Source organism: Myxine glutinosa, chromosome 9 (assembly GCF_964187855.1).
Source record: "Myxine glutinosa chromosome 9, kmMyxGlut1.1, whole genome shotgun sequence".
Taxonomy (NCBI): domain Eukaryota; kingdom Metazoa; phylum Chordata; class Myxini; order Myxiniformes; family Myxinidae; genus Myxine; species Myxine glutinosa.
The window spans coordinates 125,285,463-125,306,640 of NC_136269.1; the positions used below are offsets into that span (position 1 = coordinate 125,285,463).

A 21,178-nucleotide genomic window follows, 5' to 3' on the forward strand; every position below is an offset into this window, starting at 1 on the left:
CAGCTCCCCCGGTACAGCAGTGCCTCCAACTTCAGACTCATCTTCGATCCCGCTCACGCACTCGTCCAGTAGCGAAAAGTTCGCGAAGTTGTCGTTCTCTGTTCGCCGCCTCCACAATGGTAACTTCTTTCGGAAAGCGCTCAGCTTTTCTTCAGATTCGATGACATTCACTCCACCGCTCTGCATCTGACAATCGAGATGATTGAGTGCGTCGAAGATGTCACCCAAGTACGCCAAGGCGAGGATAAACTCTGACTCTTGGAAGTGCGTTGCATGGCAATGCTGGTGTTCTCGCAAAAACAGGGCTAATTCTACACGCAAGGCAAAAACACGGCTCACTACCTTCCCTCGTGATAACCATCGAGCATGAGAGTGGTAGAGAAGGACTTCAAAATCAGAGCCAATTTCAATGCACAGCTCTTTGAAGATGCGATGATTCAGAGCATGGCTTCGCATGTAATTCACAGTTTCAACGACGATTTTCAGAGCATTGGCCAGTTTTGGAGGCAGGGTTTTTGATGCCAGCGCGTGTCTGTGCATGACGCAGTGCGTGACGATGATGTGTGGTGCATCGGCCTTCACCAGCGCTCCAAAACCAGAGTTGCATCCCAGCATGGCTGGAGCTCCTTCCGAGCAAACTGCAGACACCATGTTCCACGAGAGGCCGTTGCTTCTGAAGAAGTTGTCCACAAGCTTCTTCACGTCAGCTGCCTTCGTTGTTGTTGTGAGAGGCTTGCAGAACAGAAAGTCTTCCTTGATCTCGTCTCCTTTGACATAACGCACAAATAAGATGAGCTGGCTCAAATTCAAAACGTCGGTGGTCTCGTCGAGTTGAAGGCTGAATTTCGTCGGGCTCGCGACTAAATCTGCAACTACCTGGGCGAGGATGTCGTCGCTCATGTCCTCGATTCTGCATCTGATGGTGTCATTTGAGAGTGGAACGAGAGACAACTTGTTTTCAGCAGCTTTTCCCAGGAGTATGTTGGCCATCTTCAACGCGGCCGGTTTGATGAGTGTCTCGCCAACGGTGTGCGGTTTGCCCTGCTTTGCGATCAGGTACGCAACTTCATACGACGCGGTGAGGATCGGTTTGTCAATTGGAACGAAGCCGAGAGTGGGCAAGGTAGCACTTGCGTCGAATCGGACTCTCTTCAATTTGAATTCATCCAGCGCTGCGTCTTTGTACTGCCCCTCGCCGTGCAGTTTTTTGAAGTGTTCCCGTAGTTTTGCTGGTGCTAGGCTGGAGTTGCTCAACTTGACATTGCAAAGCATGCTTTGAGGACGCTGACCTCCGTCCCGTTCCGTCAAACACGTGAACCCGTACCGCACGTAATCCTCCGACCACTTCCTTTTTTTGCTCGACATACTTACTGCAAAAAAAAAAGAAAAAAGAAGTAACTAACTGATCTTAATTGAGTTCGGGCAAATAATTACATGACAAAAATTTAAAAAGGAACATGCTTAAATATAATCAGTACCCCTCTGAAAACTGAGAAAATTTAACGAAGAAAACATAACTTATAGTTACGATGACGGGATTTATTATCTACTCAACTCTGTCACCTCAAATCCCATTATAATATTACATAGAAAACTGTGAATTGTTAGTTTTGAATTGCGACCAAAGGAGTTATATCACCCCCACCTAATTTTCTGAGTAATTCAATCATATTTTATAATCACCATGCACTTTTGACTTTAATATATTTCTGAACCCGCCCTGCATATCCACAAACATTTCCAACTTACTTTTCAATTAATCAGTAACTCCAAAGTAAGGCGCGACCAATGACGCACGGCACACGGCAAGCTAATCGAGGCTATTTATTGGAATTTCCAAACACCTGCAAAATCCAGTAAGTAAGTAAGCAAGTAAGCACCATCAACAGAATAATTAGCAAGTTGCTCATTGATTCAACTTCCTACAGTCAGTGTGAAACAACTTATCTTAAACACAGACCAGAGAAACCATGAATGGGATGGGAATACAATTACAAATAACATTTCCATTCATTCGTAACACACAGTCACGTGAAAAAGTAAGTACACCCCATGTAAAGTTTTGGCTTTTTCAACATATTTCAACATATAGCTATTTGATCTTCATTTCAACAATATTGATAGATAAAGGTGATATAATGTAACAAATATCATGAAACATTTACATTTTGTAGTCCATTGTATAATTTAAATAAACATAAATGCAAATTTCGCATGTGGAAAAAGTAAGTACACCCCTACATTTATCACTACTTCAAATACCTAAAATTAGAATCAGGTGCACCAGCTCAGGTGCAAATGATTAGAACATCATCAGAGAGGATCTTAGATGAACATGTCTTATTTAAACCTCAGACATTTAGTTTGGTTTGCTCTTTGTTGTTGAAGTGTGTGGCGTCACCATGCCTAGATCAAAAGAGCTCTCTGAGGCCTTCAGAAAGAAGGTTATAGATGCTTACGAGTCTGGAAAGGGATTTAAAAAGATCTCCAAACAATTTGAAATCAATCATTCGACTATCCGGAACTACAAGTGGAGAAGATTCCAAACTTGTTCAGGCCAGGCCGCCACAGCAAGTTCAGCCCGAGAGCAGACCGCAAGATGCTGAAAGAAGTCTCAAGAACACCAGAATGTCATCACAGGACCTACAGGTAGCTCTTGCCACTGTTGATGTCAAAGTGCACGAGTCTACCATTAGAAAGAGGCTGCACAAATTTGATCTACATGGGAGGTGTGCCAGGAGGAAACCTTTGCTGTCCAGAAAGAACATCAGGGCAAGACTAAAGTTTGCCTATGAACACCGAGGCAAAGACCAGCACTTCTGGAACAATGTGCTCTGGACAGATGAGTCAACGGTAGAGCTATTTGGCCACAGTACCAGAAGACATGTTTGGCGAAAACCAAAGACAGCATTTGACCACAAGATTCTGATACCAACTGCAAAGCATGGTGTGGAAATATTATGGTTTGAGGCAGCTTTGCTGCATCAGGGCCTGGGCAGCTCACCATCATAGAATCCACTATGAATTCTTCATTGTACCAGAGGGTGCTTGAGGATAATGTGAGGCCATCTGTTGGAAAGTTGAAGCTCAACCAAAGGTGTACCTTGCAACATGACAATGACCCTAAACATACCAGTAAATCCACCAAGGAATGGCTGAAAAGAAAGAAATGGAGGGTTCTGGAATGGCCAAGTCAAAGCCCGGATCTAAATCCCATCGAGATGTTGTGGGGGGGATTTGAAACGAGCTGTGCGTGCAAGAAATCCCTCAAACATCGCACAGCTGAAAGAATTCTGCATGAAGGAGTGGGCAAAAATTTCTCCCAGTCGATGTCAGAGACTGGTAGACAGTTATAAGAAACGCCTACTTGAGGTTGTTTCTGCCAAAGGGGGCAATACCACCTATTAGAGCCAAGGGTGTACTTACTTTTTCCACATGCGAAATTTGCATTTATGTTTATTTAAATTATACAATGGACTACAAAATGTAAATGTTTCATGATATTTGTTATATTATATCACCTTTATCTATCAATATTGTTGAAATGAAGATCAAATAGCTGTATGTTGAAATATGTTGAAAAAGTCAAAACTTTACATGGGGTGTACTTACTTTTTCACATGACTGTACATAGCAAAATAATAATAATATTAATAATAAGTGTAATTACACATCGATTCAAAATTGAAACAAAACAAAAAAAAACAAAAAAACAAATTGCAATGCGTTTCGGAGGACCTCTGCCGAACCCCTGAGACTGGCTCACTGAACCCCTGGGGTTCGGTCGAACCCAGGTTTAGAACCACGGGGCTAAACGGTATTTTACAACAGTATGTAATTAATTAATAGACATACGTAATTATAAGGCACAAAGAGCATGCCTCTCACACACATACACACATCCACGCACACAATTGCTCTCCACGTTCACAACGCTCGGGCATTCAATGAACTTATCCAAGGGGATCAGGAAATGGATGAATGGCTCACAGAAGGTAACACATTCCTCATCCCAAAATCTGAAGAGAACCAAATACCCCACAAATACCGGCGAATAAATTAACGTGTCTACCAAAAACATACAAATCTTTAACAGGAATCATTACAGAAACAATATACCACGACCTAACACAACAAGGTGGCCTAGAGGCAGAACAGAAGGGATGCAAGAGAGGATGTTATGGACCAATAAACCACCTATTACTAAACAAGAAAATAGCAATATGGGAAGAACCAAATTGTCCACAGCATGGATAGAGTGGGTGGGATCCAGATGAGTGGCGTGCTGATGATTAGGGGAGTGTCGTTGAAGCTGAAGGGAAAGGTGTATGCTGCATGTGTGAGAAGTGTTATGATTTATGGGAGCGAGACATGGGTAATGAACGTAGAGCAGCAACGAAGGTTGGAAAGGGTGGAAATGCGAATGGTTCGACGGATGTGCGGAGTATCGTTGAGAGAGAGGAAGACAAATGATGAATTGCGAAAGATGATGGGAATAGAGCCTGTGATTGATGCTGTGAAGAGGAACAGGTTGAGATGGTTTGGTCATGTGTTGAGGAAGGATGAAAGTGACTGGTTGAGAAGAGTGATGGAAATGAATGTAGAAAGAAGTAGAAGACGGGGAAGACCGAGAAAGACTTGGCTAAAGATGGTGGAAGAAGAAATGTGGGCAAGGGGGTTAACAAGGAGAGATGCAGAAAATAGGGCAAAATGGAGAAGATTGTCATGGGGACCGCAAGGCTAACCCCCGCTCTAGCAGGGAAAATGGCCTTTTAAAATGCATGTTGTTGTTGTATGGATAGACTATTTAAAAAAAACCTTTTGACAGTGTCCCACATTCATGGATGATAACGTGCATGCAAATGTACAAGATAAATCCCCAAATAATCAAGCTGATTGAGAAAGCCATGGATCTATGTAATACCACATTAATCCTGCAGAACTCAGAAGGAAATATTGAAATACCAAGAGTAAAGATACGATGTGGGATCTTCCAAGGAGACGGCCTTTCTCCTCTCCTGTTTTGCCTGGCCCTGGACCCACTAGCAACTTCATTAATGAGCAAGGACATGGATACACCCAAACATCCAATAAAAGAACATCCAAAGAAAAAGGAAAGGTGACGCATCTACTGTCTATGGGTGATTTTAACCTCTTTGCACCGAACGACGAAAAATTGGCAGAACAACTGAAATTGGTGAAACAGTACTCTGACAACATCCAAATGAAATTTGGCCTAGATAAGTGTGCCAAGTGCACATTCGGGCAAGGTAGACCATCAAAAACGGACAACATAAAAATTGACAAATACAACAATACAGGAGCTGGACAGCAAAGCATCTTACAAATATCTTGGAGTAGAAGAGGGCCACCAAATTTGTCATGAAAATGCGCAAAACATTTACCAAAGTATACCTCCGTAGAACGAGGCTGATCCTGAAAACAAACATATCTCACCCCAAAAAACAAAATCGAAGCCATAAACCAACTAGCATTACCAGTGTTCCATTACAGCTGTGGAATAGTAAACTGGCCACAAGTGGATATCAAAAAACTAGATATCAAAACAAGGAAACTCCTCACTATTCACAAATTGTTCTACAAAAATAAGTGCATCCCAAGAATGTACCTGCTGAGGAAAGAAGAAGGAGGTGGTGGTCTGATGGAACTCAATCAAGAGCAGAGAGCGATGACTATAGGATTACCAAAGTACATGAAAAGCTCAACGGACTATCGAATTCAATTTGTGTACAAGCATGAACACAACAAGCCAGAAAAGGTATCTCACACTCACCTTGCAAAAAACTTTCAAAAACAGGTGTGATGGGGATTTATTGTCTTTGGTCGAGTCGTTTATGATAAAACAGTCGGACATAATAGCAAGGACCCGCAAAACCTATGGTGAAAGCCCTTGCTTGAGAGAATGCCACTTGGTTATTTTGGAGGTGTATCGGCAAAAAACTGCTGCTTCGTTTGTTCCCCAAACAAAAAAATAACCCTGGTTTGAAGCACAAACATGCCCACTGCCGATGCACATCTATGAGTATGATACATTGTGGCTATGCAGCTCGGATAGATTCCAATTGCATTGGCCCATAGGCTGACACCAGGGGCCTGAATCCTTTGGACAGTATTCTGAGGTCTATATGTACTGTGGCCTTCACATGGCCCATAACGCCTATCAGCTCCAACCTTTCAATATTTGATGATCCGTTTAACAGGAGCTTTGGTTGTTTTACACTGAAACGTCAACTTATAACAAGGGCTCAGGTGTGCCAAGGAAGGACTTCGCACGACGGAGGATGCCCAGTCGGCGACTGGCTTTGGAGGCCAGCTTGGAAATGTGGTTTTCCCAATAAAGATCATGGCAGATAGTGAGACCCAAAAGCTTGAGCGACAACTTCTTGGAGAGGATTTTTGAGAAAGTAGATGGGAGGGTTTTCCAGTTTTTTTTTCCGGAGAGACATAGTAAGAGTGAGATTTGTCAGGGTTGTTGACCTTTTATTTAGTTTTTTTTTTTTAAAGTTCTTCGAATAACCTTTAGATAGGCAGTTCTCAAAATGAAGCACCTACTGTTGCACCATAAACGGGAAAGTTCATCGTTAGTTCTGTCATGTGCGATGAATTTTCAAGTGCTGCCACCTCCTTGTGTTCCCTCTGGCTGTCTGTCCGTCCGTTATCGGTTTATTGTTACCAGGATAATTTTCGAACCATACCACTGAAGAGATTTCAACCAAACTAGGCATAAATTTAGACTGTAATACAAAGATGAACTGATTCAATTTTGGGTTCAATATGTCAAAGGTCATGGTTGTCAAGCCAAAAATGGTCATGTCATGTCAAAGGGTCATGTGAAACATGTCATAGGTCATTTGACCCTCGGAAATCATTTTGCAGATCATAACGACTTGGAAGCATCTGATATTGTCTCTCTTCTATTTGCTCTCGCTCATGCTAAATCTCTCTGCTGCGACCTTTAATTTTTCACGTGACCTTTAATTGAAATCAAAAGTAACAATGGGCTGTTGACATTAATTCAGGTGGAGGTGTAATCCATCAAGGCATTAACATCAAATTCCATTTTCTACTCCCCTGTATTATTTTGCCGTGCAATTATTTAGGGCACTCGGTAAAACCAAAACTTTTATTTTAGCGCATTTACTGTGGAAGTAACGAACGTTTTGATCCTCGCTTGCAGAATACATACATTTAGAGCCATTAATATCAATTTTAATTTATCATTTATCACAAGGACATTAATAGTAATTACGCTACATCAGCATATGGGATCTGAACCTATGGTCTGAGCATCATAAGCAGTGTTCGGATCTGGGAACACCAAACAGGCCGACCCAACGACAGGTGTAGATTTTGTGGTACCTTTCCATATTGGTATGCTGTTTAAAAATCCTTGGCAGGATCAAATCCTTGTGCTGCAAGCACTTTGGAGTTGTGCATGAAAGGCTGTAATAAAAATGCACTTGAATGCGATTCTGCATCATCCTGTGTCTTTCGGGTCATTTTGCATTTAATGACGGGATCCAACGCTTTGCTCAACGCAGCTTCTTATGGGAGAGAGAACCTGAAGTATACTCTGTCAGCGGGAGCACTAATGAAGTGCTCAATGCTTTTAAATAATTGATGTCGTAAGGAAATGCCATTGGTGTGCATTCATAGCAAACTGACACATTTAATGCCTTTCAAATGTTGAGAATGATGTGGTTCTTGCTGTGCATGCATTTTTTTTTTATGCCTCCGCCGACGAAGTCACCGGAGGGAGGCATTATGTTTTCAGGTTGTCGTCCGGCTGTCTGTCTGTCTGTCCGTCCGTCCATCCGTGATAGGTTTTCGTTACCGTGATAACTTGAGAATGGCTGAAGGGATCTTCGTCAAACTTGGTGCATGTATGTATAATGAGGTAAAGATGAACTGATTAGACGTTGGGGTCATGAAGTCAAATGTCAAAGGTCAGAGGTTATGTTAGGTAAAAATCCTGTTACCGCAATAACTTCTGAACCAGTGATGGGATTCTGACCAAATTTGGTAAAGTTATGTAGAATGATGCAATGATGAACTGATTCGATCATGGGGTCAAGAGGTCAAAGGTCAAAGTCTGTAATATGTCTATAACTTGAAAACGACTGAAGTGATATAATTGAAACTTGGGACAGGTATGTATAATGATGTAAAGATTAACTGCTTATAGTTTGGGGTCAAGAGGTCAAAGGTCAAATTCTGTAATAGGTGTATAACTTAACGGCTAGAGGGATCTAATTCAAACTTGGTACATATATGTATAATGATGTAAACATGATCTGATTAAATTGGGGGGTCAAGAGGTCAAAGGTCAGGGGTTATGCCAGGTAAAATTTGATAACTTGAGAACAGCTGTATAGTATGGATTTAAAGCAAACTTTGTACAAGTATTATAATGTAATAATGTGGGTGGAGGCACATCTGTCAAAGTCGTAACGTCTAAGAGTGTCGTTCTAGTTTCAGTTAATGAAATTGGAACCAAGTTGTCTAACTTAACCATAACAAGTTAATAATACAAGTTTTTTTGTTGTGCAGCTCCTGTGGCCACAGCAAATTGTGTTTCAAGGCAACATTTCTCTCAGGTCTTGGAGTGCACTTCAGACCATGCGTTCAACAAACACGCCCGGGTGACCTCGGTCACATTTAGAGCCGGTTAGTCGAGCCCATGTTCTGAGGAGCATTGCAAGGCCTATGGGCTTGACCAGGTCAGCCTTAGATAGTTTTACACAGTTTTCCAAATCGATCCTAACTTTTTTACAATAGCTGCCGAAGGTGCGGGAGGCATTAAATGTATTCAGTTCAGTTGTCTACGTGATCATTTTGTTACCACTATAACTTGTGAACTGCTGAAAGGGCTTCTTTTTTTTTTTACCAAAGTTGGTGCAATGGTGTATTATGATGCTAAGATGAGCTGAATTAATTTCTGGGTCAAAGGTCATGCGGAGGCAATATATTTTTGGGTTGTCTGTGCGTGATGAATTTGTTACTGCGATAACTCATAAACCACTGAGGGGATTTTTTTAATGAAATATGGTTCAAGTATAGTATGTACTATGATACAAAGATGTATTGGTATGATTTTTGGGGTTAAAGGACATTGAAACAGTTAGCTGACAGTTATCAGATTCCCATTTCTGCGATAACTTGTGAACCGGTGAAGGGATTTTGACTAAATTTGGCATAACTATGAATGTAGTATGATGGTGAACTGATTGAATTTTGTGTTCAAAAGGTCAAGTCTAGGGTCAAGTGCCCTTTAATTGAAAATATTTGTTACTGCAATAACTTATGAATCAATCAAGATTTCAACCATACTTGACAAGTGTATGGACTGTAATACAAAGATGAACTGATTAAATTTTATATTGAACAGGTCAAAGGTCACTTGCCCTTAAAAAATCATTTTGCAAACCATAACATCTCTCCATCTCTCTCTATCTCTCTCTCTCTCTCTCTCTCTCTTTCTCTCTTTCTCTCTTTCTCTCTTTCTCTCTTTCTCTCTTTCTCTCTCTCTCTCTCTCTCTCTCTCTCTCTCTCTCTCTCTCTCTCTCTCTCTCATACACACACTCTTTCTCTCTCTCATACACACACTCTTTCTCTCTCTCATACACACACTCTTTCTCTCTCTCATACACACACTCTTTCTCTCTCTCATACACACACTCTTTCTCTCTCTCATACACACACTCTTTCTCTCTCTCATACACACACTCTTTCTCCCTCTCATACACACACTCTTTCTCCCTCTTTATCTATCTCTCTCTCAAAGGACCTTTTGATTTTTCAAGTGATCGTTAATTGAGATCAAAAGTAACAGTGGGTTGATATCTCATGCGGGCAGTGGCTTATCCATTGATGCATTCATGTCAAATTCTACTTTCTAGTTTTTGTCTAATTTAATCACAAGTTGAGTTTGTATCTCGAATGTGGATTATGTCCAATTTAACCTGCCCATTCCTAATGGTATCTTTGTACGCACGCAATAAGATCTACTGGAATCTATATGGCTTGTTGTAAGTCATTAAAAACATTGTGTCGCATCACACGCAGCTCTGCGTAGCAATGAAATAGCATTATTAATTTTACAATATATACACCCTGGTGAGGTGAGGCATTGTTAAAGGCCCCGATTCATGCGTATCTATTTGGTTTCGGAAGGTTGAATGTTTTGGAATTTATTGTTGCCATAGCTTTTTCAAGAAAGATATTTGGGGCATTGGCTGTTGCAGGTACATTAACTTGTGACTGCAGCTGATGGATCTGCTGTTTGTAATAATCGTAATCGGCATTGCAATGTAGTTTATAGCCAGTGGAATGCTTTTGACCATGTTGCCAAAATATAGTTGTACATTGGGAAAGGCTTCAATTTTTAAATGTTTTCTTCCATAATTGGGAAGGAAAGGTCTTGAAGAAATAGGGATGGTGTTCACTATTTGAAGCCACAAGGTTGAGTATTTGCTCGGTGACATGTTTTGCCACTGGTCCATTTTTGCATCGCCATAGCAACGCTTTGTCTGAGATTTTGGAATTGATCCAGTATTGCCCTTTGTGCTGCCTTTCTCTATGATGTCTGTTTGCTCGTGCACTTGATGTAGAAGCCATCATTTATGTAATGGCAGACTTTATGGAGCTGACGCACGCCTTTTTGGGGTTAATGTTGACTGACTGACGTATATTGGCTATCGGCGTAAGTGGCATGGTTTTTCTCGGTCTGCTTCGAAACGCACGCCTGGAGTCTGGACGCATGTACTTTCCCATTCCTCGCTCTGTGCAATCCTTGCACATAGGAAAGCTGTTCAAACAAAGTGTGAGAGCAAATGCTTAACTTCACAGGCCTATCTGCCGTCTGGGCACCGGAATGTGTGAAGAAATGTACCTTCTTTAAAACCAAATGCATTTTGCAATTTATCACAGGCCGTTGCCCCTGTAACCAAATGTGACACGTATCTCGTGCTTTGCGGACACTCATGTTGATGCGTGTTGAACGATCCCATCACAACTCGACGCAATCTGGCCTCCCCATTCAAATGAAGGCCCATCAATGAGTACCAGGCAAGTGCTACCAATCAATCCTCGATAAACACCATGTCCACGAGCACACGTGCTTGCTGACCTCATACAGCGATTATGACAGATGAATGAAATAATTAGCAAACACCTTTCTAATACAAGCTTGCAATGTTTGTTATAAGAATAATATCAACAAACATGGTCTCTAACAATGATACCACCACAAACTGTGCAATCTCATGGAAGGCCTTGTGCACCATGATGGGGTTTTTACCTCCGCCACCGAAGGCGAATGGAGGCTATGTTTTCAACCGTGTCTGTCTGTTGTCTGTGAGCAGGATATCTCAATAAGTTTGCTGACGGATTCAGATGAAATTTGTTGGACATGTTTGGTGTGTGACGAGGAAGAATTGATTCGGTTTTTTTGTGAAGATTCTGATATGAGGATTTTAAAAGTGTTTCTTCACCATTTAGAGATAGGGAAAAACACAATATACAGCACGATATCTCAAATAGTTGTGGGCGAGTTATTACAAAACTTGGTGGATATGTTGGGTAGGTGACAAGAGCGAGTCGATTAGATTTTGGTTCCGGTCTGCATCCAGATCCGGCCTATCAGGGGGATACAAAACGTAAACTGTTCAGCCTGCTTTTTATTGTCACACCTTTAACTTGTGTACAAGAATGTTCTTAATTTTGTTATATTGGATAAGGAGTTTTATTTTTTCATGCCTTGTTCAGTTGTACGGACGAACACGTGACATCGTGATCATTTTGGCTCGCAAGTATGTTTTTGTATTCGAGCAAAGATCTCAGTTCCTGGAGACCATTTTTGCACGCAATGTTTTGGTTTCTCTTGGGCAATACAAGGATCTCAAGGATCTTGTGTTTTCCTTAATCTTACTCCAGGATTTTGTTGGTTTCTGCTTGCCATCTCTCATCTTGTCTCAGAATGAGGTGTGTCCGGGAAGATTTCTGGGAAATTTTTTTAAAATAACCGAGCTTTTGTGCCTAAGATGTGCATCCTTGATCTCTGACTTCTCCCCAATAAGCAAAATACTTGGCATCAGGTATCACATTTTGAACCAGAGCGGCACTCAGTAGAGATCCAAAGACCAGTACCGATCCAAAGACCGAAGTAGAGATCAGTACTGCCGCCTGGTTGGCCCTATCACTCATGGTGAAGAATCACTTAAAAAATTAAATAATTCTCATATCTGAATCCATATTCAGATCTTCACCAAAATCGAATATATTTGTCCTTGTCAGGCACCCAACTGGTCCACCATGTTTTGTCCAAATCCGTCCACATCATTTTGAGATATCCTGCTATGTATCGTTTTAGGCCCCATCTCCCAATGGTGAAGAATCATTTTAAAAATTCTAGTAGCCGGATCCGAATCCGGATCTTCACCAAAATCTAATCATTTCGGCCTTGTCACATCCGCTACATCTCTGCCAAATTTCGTCTGAATCCGTCCACAACTTTTTGAGATATTTTGTTCACAAACAAACAAACTGACAGACAGGGGTGAAAACATAAATTTAACTACAAGCTGACCACTCGCTACCACCATGGGAAACGAGGTGTTACTGACCTTTCACTCGTTTGTCCTTCATCAGACAAAGGGGGGTGGGGAGGTGGGGGGGGGGGGGGGGGGGTGAAGTTATTTAATTTTTCAATTATTCGCCTTTATATTTCTTTATTTTATTGTAGCTGTGATGAATTAAGAACCAATGCTCATTGTCCGCCCCCTCTTGTTTCCCACGACGGTCGGTAAACATCCTTGTATTAACGTTTGCGTTGATAAAATCCGTTGTTTACGTTGCCTGCTGACGCAGACCGATGTTCGCTGTTCAAACTGGTATTCCCTCCCTTCAATCCGACTTTGAATCGTTAGGCCTTGTACTTGATTCCTGCTTTTGAATTTGCAGCAGAGGCAGGATACAGTATCACCCTTTTTCACTGCCATAACATTTCTATGATTGTTCAAGGCCAGAGGCTTTGCCTTGCAAATTGACTTTGCGTCCCGGATGAATGCCGCCCCAGGTGCCCCATACCATTTCATTTTGGATCTTTTTTAAAATTTTGGGTTCTTCATGTGCTTTTGCTTCACAGGTAGGCTCTGCATGCTTCCTATGCAGCTGATGCTTCCAGTTCCAGTTCCAGTGAGTACTTGTGCGTGGTGGAGGGGGAAACTTGATTGGCCTCGTTCCAAGCCGCACAGCCGCCACAATCCCTCTTGGCAGGGCGGAAACAAGTTGTCTGCCAGACCACTTTGCTTTGGTTCTCAAGAGTGTTTTTTTATAATATTATTTCGACTGAGAAGTCTCCTGCAGGAAATATCCGTATTGGATTTTCAAAAGCACGGCCACTAACAGCGTTTGTATGACAATATTGTGGAGTTGCTTTGTGTGTGACATTGGCAATTTTCCTGCGCAGCTCATTTGCACCTATATTGGAGATTAACACCTGAGGGGTTTGTATATCTTTGATTTTATTTTTTTTTCAGTGTAGCAACAGGATAGGTTTTCACTACTATTAATATCTGTTTGGGGCATTTTTAAAAATCCAAATTCTCTTTTTCTTGTTTAAAATAAGTAAATAATTGGAAACCTAAAAAGCCGAACTCGGAACGGGTACCTGTGTTCAAACGTAGCAGAGAAGTTCGAACTTGCGGTAGTTTTTCTGTCGTAAGTGAAGTCAATGTTTGCCTGAAACGGCTTCCCTTGTTTTCTACCCGAGCGTCAGCGTTTGCCAAACACAAGGAAATCCTTTTTGAATGGGCGGTGGTTGCTGAAGCGCAATAAAATGCGTCATTTTAAAGCTTTTGGAATGCAGGAGAGGTCAGCGGAGGAGGTGAGTTTGTGATGAAGTTAGATAAATAAACAAAACACCCAAATTTGTGACGTGACGGTGATAGTTAGTATTTTCCACGACGTTGGCGGACTGCTGCGGGCTCGGCCTTCACAATAGAGAGCAGGTTAAGACTCGAGGGAGCGACGATGAAAGCATTTGCATCAGATGGACCTCTGCTCTTGCTTCCTGTGTTATTACAAGAACATTGGTCTGGAAATTTGGCCCGCATGGCTATTTTTCCCACAACTAGCAAGTTTGCTTTTAACCTTTGGCCATTATTGTGATAAAACGAACCTCCGCAATAGTGCCGTAATGCTGTTTTACTTGGGACCCGAGCTTAATTCTTCAACGATCTTTCCGACTCTCTGGAAAATCCTTTATCTCTGTTGATTCCATCCTCTGGGCCATGGCATCCCTAATCCTTCAAGCAGGCAGCGTGGCTTCTTCTCTCTCTGCAGACCTTGATAAAATCACGAGCCGGTCCAACACTAGCATCATCACTTCCAATCCCGACAAATCTCACACTCACTCTGTCTCGACAGAAGGACTGTCTGAGAACCCTCCTATTTACTATTTTAACAATCCTCTTGAAGTTCAGTTTCTCAAACGTTTAGGCCTCACCATCAGCCATGATTTATTGGGTAAACCATATGTTTATGTTTGCCTCCTAAGTCAGGTGCAGACTGGGCATCCTTAGTTGTGCAAATGCTTTTTTGGCACACCTGACCCTTTATCGACCGACGTCATCCTCGTCCGCAGTTTGATGGAATACTTCTCTCCCCTCTGGGCTAGTGCCCCTGCTACACAAGTTGACGCCATGGAAACCAAGGCCTTCAAAGCCATTGATATATCTCGTGATGAAGCTGAATCTTTGGGCCAATTACTTTCACATCGTAGACGGGTTAGTGGTCTCTTGGTCTTCTACCACTCCCTTTCTGGTCTTGCATCCTCTGCCCTTTCTGTGCTCAGTCCTTTGCCTCTCCTACCCCCTTCCTCTTCCCATCTCCACAGCTTTCTGCAAGGCACACTTGCTCTGCTAGTAACTCGCTTCTGGTGAAAAACAAAAACAAAATTCAGGCTCACTGCTCACCTTTTTATTTTATTTATTTATTTTTATACTTTGGCTAAGCCTCGTAATAGAGCTGACACACACACACACACACACACACACACACACACACACACACACACACACACACACACACTCACACCACTCATTTGTTCCTCTCTTCTCTCGCTTGTGGAACCAACTTCCTCGATCTGTTCTGTCCAACTTCATCAATTTGTCTTATCGCATTCTTCCCTCCCATGTTTCAAGAAAACTGTTCACCATTATATTTTCTACTCTCATTAGGCCTCCCCGAACCCACCTGTTTCTGTGTTTCGAGGTTACCGAGTCCCTTCTCCCTGTCACTCTCCCATCCCCTCACCCTCCTCTTCAATTTAATTCCCCTTCCCCACGGCCTTTCTTCCTCCAGATCACACCTATTTCATCCGCCACCCTACTGGTAGGGTTGTGTTCCTTCTCTCCTAACCCAAATTTCCACTTCTTTTTGTTCTGTTTTTTCCTGTTCCGTGTTGTAGCTCCTCCACGAATCCCGACTGTATGCTAAACAAAAAGCTTTGTGTATTGTTCAGACGTCGTTCTAAATATTGAGTGCTTGTTTTATGAATTGCACAGTTTTAACGTTTGGCTTGCTGAGCAGTTATTCCTTTTACAACGTTCATTATTATTCAGGGTTTTGGTTTTTCTCACCTGTCTGTTTGCTTCTGTACCGCACATCATTCCAAAGTGTGTTAGTTAGGTTGGTCGCGGGGTTATGAGTGATCTGCGCAATCCCTGGCATGGTCGAACACAGCTAAAACTGACGGTGCGATCTGTGCTGCTGACGAGCGATGGCATCTGCATCGGAGTGTGCCATCCTTCAAGTGGGTACGGAGTTCCAACAGGCCAATTGTCTGCCACTTGTGGATGCCACAGGTGCCGCTATCTTTCCAAATTAGTTGGCCATTGGGGGCTAGCACCTTGTACAAATTCCTTTCCTTTGATTTGCTGTATATTTAGCACTACAGTTCTGATAGGTAGATAAAGCCGTGTTAAATTATATTTGCATAATTATCTTTTTCACCTTGTGAAAGGAGGCATTGACGTTCAGATGGTAAGCTTTTAATGAGCTGGTAGTCGGTGCATCAAACACCTGGCAAATGCGGCATTGGATCACAGAGGTACAAGGTACTCGTACATGGGAGGACCATCATGCATGTGCTCTTCGATGTCAATCTGGAATGCGATACGTATCGTCGGGTACCTGCCTTCTAAACCGCTTGCGCGTGTCTCGAAGAGCCTGGATGTCTGGATTTGATCGTTACATCTGCTGTGTGCAGGGCGTTTTTCAGATTCACCTTGTTTTGCTTGATGCCATTTATTCGTGTTCTTATTGTTTTGTGGCCTGTAGTCCCCAGAGGGTTGGGTGGGTGTTTCTTGCTTTGCATTGTGCAAAGGAAGGGAAGGAATAAACAATGCTCGGGTCACTTAGGGTCATCGTGTATGAACATTCTTTCGTTTGTTCATGGTGACTGCAGCTGCTCCTACTTTGAAGGGCTATGCTAAGCATCTTTTAATGGATTACAAGTTTCAGGCTGAGCATGGATCTTCTTCTTCTTCCTTCCTCTTCCTCTTCTTCTTCCTCTTCTTCCTCTTCTTTTTCCTCTTCAATGGCCACAATTATACCTATGTTATTGTGGGGTTGGCCGGGGGAGGTTTTACCACAAGTCTTTCACGAACCGATTGGCCAGACCAGGTGCTGGTGATAGCTCGCCTACTCTTTGCGAAGGACACCGTGGGATCTTTAACATCCACCAACTATTGCTGGTAGGCGGGGCACGCCCAGTTTATCGCCCATCCGAGGGACGGCACACACATTGACGAATCACCCTGCCTGTGAAACACCGGGATGACAGTTTATACCTGGGTCGGGATTCAAACCCAGGCTAGACAGCTTGAAGGAGAGTGTGCGCGCCTCTAGGCCATCCTGTTTGCCCAGGCTTATTTGATCATTTGTAATAAAACTTATTTACCAAATATCGCTATAAACATAGAAAACCTACAAACTGTAATGTATTGGTGCCCCCTTGTTTGTACTGATTTGGCCTGGCAGGAATGCTGGAAGCAAGTAGAGAGAATCCTCATTAGATTGTGAACTTTGCCATGTCGTATTACCAAGGGAGGTGGGAAGTGCCTGGGTGGTGAGGTTGTTTCGCAGTACACACCGATGGCCGATGTCTGCTTTTGTGCAGATCACCACATAGGACTATCGCAGCGAGCCATACGACCATCCTCATTTTCGCTTGCTTTCCCCTTCAACGAGTTTGCTTTTAGCCAACGATCCATTGCTGATACTTTCAAGGCGGCACTATGACACGAGCAGGTATAAAGCACAGCTTTCCATGAATGGTTCCTTCTGACGTGCAGCGGGTTGCACCGTGTAATGCATTTTGATAATGTGTGGATGTTCACGTTACTTCTTCACCCTTTTACCCCACGGAACCCCGCCGACGGCTCTGGGGATGACAGGTTGCAAACCACTGATCTATCGGGTTGAACTTGGTTAGCGTCCCTCTTTTACGGTTCCTCAAGTCGAGGTAACGTTTCCATCTTGTTGTGCTTCTATTGATTTGATTTTACAAATGTCTGTGGTAGAAGTACAAGAAAAATGAGGAGGCGGCAGGAAGTTTGGTGATGAGAATTTAAGCTGCTATGCATGCTGTGTGCATACGTTGAAGGTATTGAGTTTGGAGAATTCTGACCTTTCTAAATTATGCAGAATATGTGATAGACCTTCCAAGTTAGGTAGGTATAGTCATTTTTTTTGTGCAACTCACTCACTCGTAGAATCATGGAATTAATACATTGATATTTCTTGCATCTTTAATCCTTTCCACACTGAACACCTTCTTTCTGCTGACTCAGAAATGCATCATGGGTGTCTCTTTGTATGCAAAATATTGCTCGTGAAAGATTGATGTGACGGAGGGTATAAGGCAACGCACTGACAGTGGGGTGCTGGGACGACGCATGGACATCACCAGGACTGAACGAGCAGGCAGATAGGAGGACGGGACGAGGACGGGACGAGGACGAGATCGAGGACGAGGACGGGACGAGGACGGGACGAGGAGAGAGGGGAAGGAAACGTGGCAACCTGCAAAGACAGGTGATTTCCCAATCCCATAAATGAGTCTTGTTACTACATGATAAATGCACCTTGCTGCAGTAATGCTTCACCTTGTTAGGATCTTTCACACATTTTCTTCTGTTGAAGGTAAGGATCAGACCCAGTCATTCAGAATGACCTGTAACAAGGGAAGGGAATAAGAGTCGACCACAGTGAGTGGACACCCTGACACCGATGGGAGTCAACACGTAGATCGGACCAGGGGAGTCGGGCACATGATCCCACCCTGAAGGTCATTAATGAACCAGCTGGGTTTTTACTGATAATCAAATATGGAGTGGCAGTATTTTTTCGTGTACAAATGTGAGGTTTATGAACAGTGGAAAGTGAGGAACACACCAACAGCAGGATAGACGGACATTTTAAAGTAAGAATGAGAGCAAGGGGAGTGGAAGGTGTGCATGGGAGTGTGGGGGAGAGGAGCAAGCTGAATACAAGTTTACAGGCAGAAAGAAGAGGAAGGGATGGATACCTGGAATGAAACAAAAATGAAACTGTGGCGGACACAAGGGACAATAATTCAGCGCACCAGTAGGTGGCGCGAACGTCCAGGCGGGAACTGTAATGCATGCCCCGCCTATCGGCCGATCGGCCACGCCCGGGGGCAAGGCGTGGCCTCGGGACATATATGCGGGCTCTAAGCTCGAGCCCGCCCAGTGCTGAAGTGCGAGCTCTTAATAAAGACTCTTTGTATGTACCAACGCGTTGTGGCCTACCTCTCTGGCAATCGAGTCGTGTGTGCACAGCACCACACTGGTGACCCCGATTGGTTCAGCAGTTGCTGACCACCGAACGCGCCATGGCTTCCAACGCCGTCGCAGTCAAACTCCCGGAGTTTTGCGAAGCGCAAGCCGACGTTTGGTTTTTGCAAGCCGAAGCTCAATTCCAACTCCGAGGCATAACGGCGGACGAGACCCGGTACTACCACGTGGTCGCCGCCCTCGGACCCGGCACTGCCGCCCGAGTTGTGTCCATCCTTCGGTGCCCGCCGGGCGACAACAAGTACGAGGCGCTCAAACGTCTCCTCATCGCCACGTTCGGGCTCACGGAGATCGAACGGGCCGACCGCCTCCTGGACCTTCACGCCCTCGGCAACACACGACCATCCGTCCGGATGGATTCCATGCTGCCCCTGCTTGGAGACCAGCCCCCGGATTTCTTATTCCGGGCGCTTTTCCTACGCCAGCTACCTGCACAAGTACGCCTCGCGCTGGCCGGTTCCAAAATAAAGGAACCCCGCGCCCTGGCTGGAGAGGCCGTCAAGTATTTCGCGGCCTGCGACACGCGGTCGGTGTACGGTGCTGCCGTAGTGGATCCCGGCGCGGAGGCTCCAGCGCCCCCGGCTTCCCTTGTGGCCGCTGCTATGCCCCATCCACTACCGCCGCCGCCACCACCACCACCGCCGCTGGTGCGGCCGTTACCGCCGCAAACCTGGTGCTACTACCATGCCAGGTTCGGCCGCCAGGCTAAAACGTGTCGCCCGCCGTGCTCTTTTGACGGGTCGGGAAACGACCAGCGCTCACTTGCGGCCATGAGCGTCGGCCATTCCGGCAGCCTCCTGTTCATCACGGACACCTTGTCCGGGCGCCGTTGCCTTTGCGACACAGGAGCGCAGGTAAGCGTCCTCCCCGCCTCCGCATCCGACAAGCAAACCGCGGGCCGGGGCCCCGCTTTGCTTGCCGCCAACGGTACACCCACCCGCACATTCGGGAAGCGTTTCCTCTCACTGCGGTTCGGAGGGCAACGCTTTCAATGGTCGTTCGTGACCGCCAGCGTGCCAATGGCTTTGCTGGGCGCGGACTTCCTATGTGCGCATGGGCCGTTGGTCGACGTGAAGCGCAGACGTCTCGTACAGGCCGAAACCTTCAGCTCGCTCGCTTGTTCGCTGAGCGGCTCGTTGAGCGGCTCACTGAGCGGCTTGCCAAGCAGCTTGCTGGAAGGTTCCGTCCCGGCGAGTTTAGTTTGCACGCTTCCGGCAGCGGACGACTTTACCCGCCTCCTAGCCAGTTTCCCGGCCCTCACGCGGCCCACCTTCTCAGCGGTGGCCGTTAAACACGGGGTGGAGCACCATATACCCACAGTCGGGCCGCCGGTCTACGCCCGGGCACGCCGACTCGAACCCACGAAGCTCGCGGTGGCGAAAGCGGAGTTCGCCACGCTGGAGCGGCTGGGATCGTACGGCGCTCCAACAGCGCTTGGGCTTCCCCTCTGCACATTGTGCCGAAGCCCGGCGGGGGATGGCGGCCGTGCGGGGACTACCACCGCCGGCTCAATGATGCCACCACCCCCGACCGCTACCCGGTCCCGCATATCCAGGACTTTTCCGCCCGGTTGGCAAACACGACCGTGTTTTCCAAGGTGGACCTCATCCGGGGCTACCACCAGGTCCCCGTACAACCGGGCGATGTCCCGAAGACGGCCGTCATCACCCCTTTCGGCCTCTTCGAGTTCCGAAGAATGCCTTTCGGGTTGAAGAATGCGGCCCAGGCGTTCCAACGGCTTATGGACAGCGTCGTGCACGACTTACCTTTCCTCTTCGTCTACCTGGACGACATCCTAGTCGTGAGCGCGTCCCGGGAGGAGCACCTGCTCCACCTCTGCACGCTTTTCGAACGCCTGGGCCAGCATGGCCTAATCATCAACCCCGCAAAGTGCCGTTTCGGCGTCGCCATCATCGACTTCTTGGGGCACCGCATCACCAGGCACGGGGCCGTCCCTTTACCGGCCAAGGTGGAGGCGGTCAGGGATTTCCCTCGCCCCCGCACGATCAAGGGGCTCCAGGAATTCCTGGGCATGGTAAATTTTTACCACCGCTTCGTGCCCCACGTCACCCAGCTCCTCCGCCCCCTGCACGAGGCCCTCCGGGGCAAGCCGGGCAAAGGTGACGTCGCCTGGTCGGAGCCGATGGCCGCGGCGTTTGCGGGCGCAAAGCTGGCCCTGGCCAACGCCACCATGCTGGCGCGCCCGGCGCCCGATGCACCGATCGCCCTCACCACCGACGCGTCGGACTACGCGGTGGGCACGGTGCATGAGCAGT

General features: G+C 45.3%; 1 protein-coding gene across 12 annotated transcripts in view; it reads left to right on the top strand.

Annotated features, from left to right (window-relative positions):
* LOC137434968 (F-box only protein 46-like) overlaps nt 1-21,178 on the top strand; it is a 115,336-nt gene that overhangs the window by 58,205 nt on the left and 35,953 nt on the right. For 2 of the 12 annotated variants that reach the window (XM_068128239.2, XM_068128240.2), the window contains exon 2: nt 8,572-8,741. The exons of 9 other annotated variants lie outside the window; for them this stretch is intronic. The gene's annotated coding sequence lies outside the window, so the exon portion shown is untranslated. The remainder of the gene's footprint in view (nt 1-8,571; nt 8,742-21,178) is intronic. One more of the 12 variants, XM_068128242.2, reaches the window with a different exon arrangement.